This window comes from Manis pentadactyla, chromosome 2, assembly GCF_030020395.1.
Source record: "Manis pentadactyla isolate mManPen7 chromosome 2, mManPen7.hap1, whole genome shotgun sequence".
NCBI lineage: Eukaryota > Metazoa > Chordata > Mammalia > Pholidota > Manidae > Manis > Manis pentadactyla.
Genome location: NC_080020.1, coordinates 60,632,730 through 60,642,359, shown reverse-complemented (window position 1 = coordinate 60,642,359; position 9,630 = coordinate 60,632,730). Strand labels below are relative to the sequence as shown.

General features: G+C 36.6%; 1 pseudogene; it reads left to right on the top strand.

Moving 5' to 3' along the window:
* Nucleotides 1–3,885: 3,885 nt before the first annotated feature.
* On the top strand, nucleotides 3,886–3,984 carry LOC118932381 (U6 spliceosomal RNA; annotated as a pseudogene).
* The last annotated feature ends 5,646 nt before the right edge of the window (nucleotides 3,985–9,630 follow it).

The following is a 9,630-nucleotide window of genomic DNA, read 5'->3' as shown; positions in this document are numbered from 1 at the left end:
CAAAATGGAAGTTTTATGGCCAGGAGTCTTACCTCCCCTGATTCTAGTATCACCCATTGCATACCTAACAGAGCCTACTTGCATACCCATGGGCAGCAGGATGTTTACTGCCAATAGAGCTCCCACCAGAGCAAACTCAGTCACGGAAGTACCGACCCAGCAGAGGGGTGGAGAGGAAACACACAGCGCCTGGGGTAATTGGTTGGGGTCGGCCAGTCAACATAGAGTTCCTCCGGTGACAGGACCAGGGGAGGGGAGATCACAGAGCATGGGGAGGCGGGAGCCCAGAGAGAGTGGGGAGCAGAGCCCTGTGCTAGGGAGAGAGAGGTACCACGATGCAGCGGGAGCGTTTCGGGAGCCAAGAGAGAAAGCAGGAGGGAGACTCGGCGGCCAGCCACAGAGCCCAGGCGCTAGGAAGGAAGAGCCCCGTGCGGGGAGCAGGAGGGAGCAGAGACAGAGAGGGACTGTCTGCGCCGCTTGGACACAGCCAGGTGACCGCTATGGGAATAAAACGTGGAAGCAGTCCCTTTTAACCCCCAAATTTCTGTTGTTTTAATTCAGCCTCATGGAATTCATAATGAACTTGCTGGGAATAGGGAACCCCCTTCCTTCTGGAGCAACACTCATATATGAAAATTCAGTGTGTGCAGGCAGGGATTTCCCTCCATTTCCTGATGTCCGCCTTCCATGGTTTCTAGGATTACCAAGGTAGGGCAAGAGAGAGAGATGAAAAAGGAAGAAACATACCAATTCTTAAATGCCTCAGACTAGAACTGATACATCATTTCCTCTCACATACCCATTATCCAGAACACAATCCTGTGGTCCCACATTAACTCTGAATTAGGCTTGTTAATGTGGTCATCCTGTCTGCCTAAAAGTGAAAATGGTCAGCTGAACAATTAGATTTTGCAAGCACTCTCAGACTTTTATTCCAAAATCAGGACTACTTCCCTTACCTGTCATCAACTGAATAATCATTGGACTGTTGGCAAAGTCTTCAAATACAGTGTGTTCCCAGAACAGACTAGCTAACTGGCTCAAACACTTTATGTGACCCAAGTACATTTAGCTCCACCCCAGTATTTGCTCTCAGGACTTTGGAGGCCTCTCTCCTCGGTGGAGGGCTGCCTTGCCTAGAATTAGAAGCTTACAGTATTCACAAGTTCACTAGCCTTAACCATCCAATGGTGATAGGAATAAATAGAAAAGTTCTAGCAGTCATTATTAGGATAATAATTGTAAAGTATAATGTGAGAAACTTACATAAAGTCAAAAATTCAGCAAGGAAAATGTAAAGATAGGGCTGAGCAAAAACAGTGATAACAGAGAAGTTAACAGATCACTGAGCTTAAAAAAAGCAGAGACTCTCATCATCCCTAACAACACAGAAACTTGAAGAATTTTCACTCACTCATTTCTCTTTTCTTTCTCTCTTCTTGTTTTTTATCATTCTGTTTGTTCTTTTCTCTGGCATGGGCTTTATTCACAATTATATAAAAGTAACAGTGAAATAGTCTCTTGCTTTTAAAAAGCTTAAAAAGATGAATTCAGTCATCAAATTTAGGAAATTTCCTGGACTAATCTTTGTTAAGAGGTAAAAAATAATAAACAAAAAAATTAAGCATCTCCCTAATTTCTGCATCCTCATTCCTCCACCCTGACCTCCTTTCTTTCAGACACTCCCCCTTTAACACTTCCACAAAAGCAATCAAATGAATATCAGTCATTGATCTTCCCTTAGTGTGAGGGATGAAACTACAAAATCAGGCCTTTAAATCTGAGCTTCAAAAGAAAGCTGGGTCCAGGCAGGCATGTGCCAATCCACTGCACCTTGGATGCTGACGCACCTATATGTCTTGCTATTTTAAGTGACGACATCCAAAGTAATTTCAGCAGCTGATAAAAACCAAATAACTTCCCACAACATTGCCATTAGAGCATTTTATGCTACCATAAAAGAGGCACTAATTACCACAGGAAGTCAGGGATAGCTTTGTATTTTTCTCTCTAAATGACATAAAATGTTGTTAGCTCTATAGTTAGCATCATTTTGTCATACGTTCTTTTTAGATTTAAATATAGACCATTTCCAAGCTCATTTTGCAAAGCTCATGTTTGTGGTAGTGTGAGTGACATATTTACACTATAAGCATTTCTTAAAAATAGATATAGGGAGTTTATTTCAGGCCCAAAACAAAAATGTTCTCTTGTGCTAAACAATCACCAGAGAGTGTTTCATATCCAAATCTCCAATTTCAACTTGATTTTTTATCAGCAACAATGAGGTTTTCCTGCAAATGAAATTTGCTATGATAAAGCCACAGAAGTTGTCTTCCTGTTGCAGGCACTACACCTGAACAGAAGAGGAAGAAAGGGTTTCATTTATTGAGTTACTATACATTGTTGCCTTGAGATTAAGACCAAGTTTAGATGTTTTAAAATGTACTTTTGCTCTACTGTAGTTTAAAAGTAAATAGTCTGTAAGATTCTTCATGTGAGAATACTTTTAATGAGATAAAAAGGAAAACAAATGAGTACCATATGCGCTTCATATACATTAACTATAACACTGGCCAATGGGCAAGGTATGTTAAATCATGGACTGAATAGAATCATACTTTGAATATAGTCTATTTTTCCTTCCAGGTGATTTCTAATCCATTTTTCTACTTCAGATCCAAGCTATAATTTGTCAGATTATCATATTTTAAAACAGAGCTACATTACTAGTAGGTATTCAATAAATATTAGCATAACAATAATAATTTGTATGTTGCATTTGTGAAGTTCAGTGGATGCAACACAATTGCAAGTGAAAATATATCCTCATATATTTTGAACATAAAGTAATGTAACTTCGAACTTAGAGTCATTAAATAGCCACTTAATATCATATAATTAGTAACGATTACAAGACTTAACAAAATTTCCTCATTCAGAGTCTGGAGATAACATAGCAAAAAAAGTAAAATAAAAGAGCCTTGGCATTACAAATTTAACTATTAGTTGTAATAGTATTGTATAGTCTTTATAAAAGTGTGCTATCCAGCTATAGTAGTCTTAAAAAGAAATAGAGGCCTATAGAAAACAACTTCTCAGTTCGTCTCATTAGAAAGAACCTACATGTTGTTATTTCAAAATTTATATCTCAGATACTTTCCTCTAGTATTCTTTAAGGAAGTAAAATAGTGAAAAATAAGTAATATTCATTCATCAAATGCCAGTGATGTGGCAGGCACTGTGCTATTGCTTGGAATACAAATATGAAATGCATTCTCCTTGCCTTTAAAGATCATGTTTTGGGAGTAAGTGGAAAAATATTCACACTATACCAATTCAATAATATTATTATGAAGTAGATAAGTAAGAAATGTACGAGAGTCCAAATACTTCTGTCTTAAAGCTTCCACTTGTCCTATCTCATAACAACTTATTTATGTTGCTTTTGAAGATGTAACAATTACAACAAAGGACATAACTTTTCTGTGAATTATTTTCATTTTGCAAGCCAGGCATGAGTTTTAAGCAAGGGAAGAATCTGGGAGAAAACCAAAGGAGAGTGTCTGTGTCCCATTCTGTGATATTATATTGCCTACCTCCTCTATTCAACCTGGAATTAAGTAAAAATGGAAGAATCTGCAGGGATTATATGTGGATTCTTGTACACTGTGTACTCTACAAAACTACCTGGCAAAATAGTCATGTAAAGGTAAGATCCATCCTACATTCCACAGGCAGAATCAGGCATTGTGGCACCAGGCCTTCTCCATGTGGTTTGTCAAATTCGTAGAAGGTTCCTTAGAGACTAATGACAGCCCTAAGATTTAGGGCCCCCATTACTGGGCATGCCATCAGAAGTCTGCCTCTATAAAAGATCCCACTGCTTGCTTTAGCAACACATAAAAATGAAATGATATAGGGAGATTAACACGGCTCCTGCACAAGAATGGCATGAAAATTTGTCAAGTGCTTCATATTTGTACATTCTGTGTTTATGGATCAGAAGAATTGTTAAAATGGCCATACTACCCAAAAACCATCCACAGATTCAATGCAATCCCATCAAAATACCAAAGGCATTTTTCACAGAAAAAGAAGAAATAATACTAAATTTATGTGGAACCACAAAAGACCCTAGAAAGCCAAAGTAATCCTAAGAGAAAAAAAAAATGCTGGAGGTATCATGCATTCTGACTTCAAACTATACTACAAAGCCACAGTAATAAGAGTAGTACACTACTGGTACAAAAATAGACACATAGATCAATGGAAAAGAATAGGAAGCCCAGAATTAAGTACCAGCATGTATGGTCAACTAACATTCAGTAGGAGAGCCAATAATACCCAATGGAGAAAGGATAGTCTCTTTAATAAATGGTAGTAGGAAAATAGAAGAAACATATACAGAACAATGAAATTGGATCCTACTTACAAAAATTAACCTGAAATGAATCAGACTTAAACATAAGAATTAATACCATAAAACCCTTAGAAGAAAATATAAAGAAGCAGCTCATCTATACTGGTCTTAGGAATGATTTTTTTGGACATAATGCCGAAAGCATAGATAACAAAATCAAAAATCAAGAAATGAGACTACATAAAACTCAAAAGCTTCTGCACAATAAACAATTAAAATGCAAAGACAGCCTACAGAATGGCAGAAAACTTTTGCAAACCATATACTGGACAAGGGGTTCATGTCCAAAATTTATAAAGAACTCATACAACTGAATAACAAAAAAGCAAACAATCTGATTAGAAATGGTCATAACTACATAGACATTTTTCCAAAGAGGACATAAAAATGATCAACAAGCACATGAAAAGATGCTCAACATCTCTTATCATCAGGAAAATGCAAATCAAAACCACAATGAGCTATCACGTCACACCTGTTAATTATCGTCCTCTTTGGAAAAATGTCTATAGGAGGTTGTGAAAAGGGAACCCTTAAACACTGTCGGTGAAAATGTAAATTGATCCAATCACTATGGAAAACAATATGGAGGTTCCCAAAAATAGATCTACCATGATCCAGTAATTTCACTTCTGGGTATATACCCAAAGAAAATGAAAACAAGGTGTTTCAATGAGATATATGCATTCCCATGTTTACTGCAGCATTAATTACAATAGTCAAAAGATGGAAACAAACCAAAAGAGTATCAATAGATGAATGGATAAAAAAGATGTGATATATACATACAAAGGAACGTTGTTCAGTCACAAGAAATATATACTGCATTTATGACAACATGGGTGGCCATTGAGCATTATGCTAAGCAAAGCAAGTCAGACAGGGAAAGACAAGAACTGTATGATAGAGCCCACTTATATGTAGACTCCAATAAAATCAACCCTGTAAGAAGCAGACAGTAACATGGTGGTTACCAGTGGATGAAGGGGAGGGGTATATAAGACTGATAATGTTTAAGGGAACAAACTTGTAATTAGTAAATAAGCCAAAAAGATCTAATGTACAATGAATACAGACAGTAATATTTTACTATAATTATGTAATGTGATAAGTATAGCTACAGTGGCAATCTTATTACAATACATAAATGTATCAAAGTAACATGTTGTACACCTTAAGTTTACACAATGTTACATGTAAAATTTATTCAATTAGAAAAAGAATAACAGATACATAGATCAATAGAACAGAGAGCCAAGAAATAAACCAACATATTAATATATGACAAAGGAGCAAGAATACACAGTGGGGAAAGTACAGTCTCTTTAATAAATATTGGAGAACTGGACAGCCTCTCACTAAAGAATGAAACTGGACTCTTACACCATACACAAAAATCAACTCAAAATGGATTAAAGACTTTACATATCAATGTCTACTTAGACTTAATATCATACCACTTTAATCCAACTATGAGAGCCTTAAACAGTGTAATGCCACTCATACCCCCACCCTTTATAGAATTATCATATATTTTACATCCTAAATACATCATAAACCCCACAATATAATGCTATAATTATTACTTTAAACATTTTTTTAAATTAAAGTTCCCCAAAATGAGGTCAGTCATTTCTAAAGGATCTAGGGACGCTTAGCTCATAAAGGTTACAACCTCAGTAATGGAGTTCAGAATCCCCTTGGGGAATATATCTGTCCATTTCACACTTCCCTCTTAGAGACTTAGAAAAGGCCCAGATCCTCTCAGTCCCGGAAAGAAATCCATCCAAAGGTTATGCAGGACATTTAAATGTTAATTAGTAGGAAGAAAAATTCCAGATGGCAAATGTTCCCTGCTTGGGATGGTAAAAGTAACCCTGCTTATTTCACCCACGAGTCTTTAACCTTGGGGAATTTCACACATTGTTAAACACCGCCTCCCAAACAGTGACTCCCTTCTCCACACTTTCACACTTTAACCCAGCTTGTATCCTACATACCTTCTGATTCCCTTCGTAGTGATTAGATATACTGGGTGGCTTTAAAAAGTTAAGTGCGGACAATAGAATTGTTAAACAAACATGGCTTAATTAAAACTGTCTTCCTGCCCGGAAGTATAAAGGCCCCCCTATTCTCTCTTGGGCAGCCTTGAGATAGTCAAACACTGGACTCAAAGACTGGCAGGCCTTCAGAAGCAATTTGTCTCGATTTCTCATTTCCTTCTTTCTCTTTGCCAGCTTCTTCAAAGATGATATTATTTCATATTCTACCATCAAGGAGTCTTTGTATTAAAAATAAAACACTCTGAAGTATCTATGTTCAAGAAGACTAAGAGAGACAGATTTTCATTCTACATTCCACCTAGGCTTTCCCTGATTTCCACTTTCTAGTATGAAAAATGCTCCCAATTTCACCACCTCCCCCTTGAGGTAATTATTGTGAAGATGGACCTTCTTAACCTTCTGAACAGACTTAGCACAGGCTCTGAACCTTCCCAGTCCCAAAAGAACTGCTCTCGTCTCTATTAAGGGGATTCACGAAGAGTTTTGCATCACAAAGTTCTCCTAAGAGTCCAAGTCTGAATGGAACTAATCAGGGAAGACCACAAACCTGTCCCACCAATAGCTCGAGAACTTCTTTAGAACAGTCTCAGCCCATTCTCCAAGCTCCAGCCCTCAGCCCTGCCTCGGACAATTTGAAGCTTCTCTCAGATCCCATGCTTCCCTGAGAAGCTGATTTGTTTTATCAATAATCTTTTTGACAGCCCTAACCCTAAGGTCTACTGAACAGACCAAATTTCCCACCTCAGTGTTTTGTTTATTTGGTGATTTAGCAATGTCATCAGGTTGACCGAAACCAACTTTACACGCTGGGAAAGGGGAATTCCGAAGCCATCATAGTATAACAAGTACCTCTGTGAAGGTGCTGCAAAAATGTTAAATTCTAAAAGAGAATTTTAGAAGAATCTAATCTAGATATGTCCACATTGACAGTGCCTTCCATAGGAAGAAAGGTAGATTAAACACAGTAACACACTGGAATCACAAAAGCAAGGACTGCCTAGTAACTCTGACAGTTCTTAAAGACAGAACATGAGAGTCAGCAGAAGTCTGTCTCGGTGCAGCACTCTTTAGACTTCGAACTAGATTGCTATAAATAACGCTAGTAATTAAGCTCTAATGCTTTCCCTTGGGGGTGGAACTAAGATTCCTGCTTAAAAAATCATAAACCACTGACATATAGTAATTATACTAATATCTTAGTGAGGTAAGAAAAGAAATTCCCCAGATTTAATCCAATTTAAACTCGCACATCTACCTTACTAACAACAGATTTTTTAAAAGCACTCCAAGGATAAGTGATGCCCTAAATGGATTGATTTCCAGCTGTCATGATAAGGGGGGGAGAGTCTTTTGATTAAGGAGATGTTACTGAGCAGCACTATGTAAAGTGCAGAAGGAAGGAAATGGAAGGCTTCAACACAACAGATGGCTTAGGGAGCAGTAATAAGAGGCATAAGAAATAAAAAAATCAAAGATCTCAATTTTGATGTAATGAATTATAAAAGGAAAATGGCAAATGATTTTATGAGCTTAGTAATAAAACACCTAGATGCGCCTCTTCTGTTCCAGCCTTTGGAATACTCTCACCACAGCAACCTTATCAATGCCTCCAAACCCAATGTTTCATCGGCTGGTTCCTTCAAACTCATCTCACTACTAACATTAAATAATTATTCTCTAATAACACAGCTCTGCTTTATTTCCATTGGCTTAACTCACTGTTAGAAGTATTTTATATTCTACTAAATAAGTAATTTACCTTCTATTAAATCAGGAATTTGTGGTTTACTTTCATTGGTTTTCTTGTAAATGTTGATGTTGCCCAAAAATGCCACAGTAATTTTGCTTTAATAAAAAACTACAATAGATTATGTCAAAAACCTAATTTCACTCCTGTGCACATTAAGCCAGATTAAAAATTGAATAAATTAAAACCTATACGACACCAATATTTTTAATATGCTATTTTCACATCTCTAGTCAGTCTTCCAAGTCATTAAACCTCTAAGGCAATGATTACTACAGATTATAGCAGAAACAAAAACACTGCTCAGTATAATGCTTAGGGAGCTACTAATAATCCTGAATATTTATATTTTAGAAGTTGCTCAGAGCATATATTTTGCTAGATGTACCTTCATCTACAATATTTCCTTCCCATTAAGGATCTATACTACAAGCAAACATACTGATTTTGTGCTGTTTCCCTTGGTCAGATATCTATAAAATTGTGATTATTCGTTGTTCTCTAGTCTCTGTCACAGATGACAACTGCATATGCCATCGCTAATGACAGAAAACAAAATTCCATTATTAATGTGAAAAACTGTCTTCATTAAACCTTTAAGTTTTCTATTTATAAAGAGAGACAAATACAACTTATGAAAACAAAGCCCTGTCCTGCCCAAATATATTTAACAGTACTTTCATATGACTATTTCTGTATGAATGGCTTACAAGGAAAGTGCTAGTCCAGAGAAATCTTAAATGAGCAGAGGCTCATTTAAGGAACAGGAAAAAAGTTAAATAGCCCTTTGATTGCCTACTCTAAAAGAGATCAAGAAATAAAATTTTAGAAATAATTTTTATATGTATATATGTATCCATATGAGCCTAAAACAATGTCTGTCACCTAGGTGCTCAGTATTTTTTAATAAAGAAAATATTAATATGTTTTCAGTGGCTTTTAAGGGATCTTGAAACAAAGTGGTTCATTTATGTTCTCAGCAAAATTTGCTTTTGCTTTTGCTTTTAACCAGGAGCAGGTATTCATTTTACACCACTTAAAAAAATATTAGCAAACTATTTAAAGAAGTAAAATGATAACTCTAAGCTAGGATTATCTTTCTTGAAAGAGAAAAGAGTTTCATGTATTTTTGACAACTAATAAGCATGAGTAAAAAGAAAGTAACATTGAAAGAGTGCATGATAGTAGGTAAGGCAGGAGAGCATAGTTTCCCAGAGAAAACCTTGGCACCCCAAAGAAAAGGTGTGATTAGTAATGGAGGGGACAAAAGAAACAATTCAGTGCTCTGTTGCTTTCATGCACTTAATGACTGAAGGCCAAGAGTGACTCTGACCACAGAGTTCAAACTTTTCTTTTGTCCAATAGGCACACATTGAGGTAGGAATAGAGAGCATAGT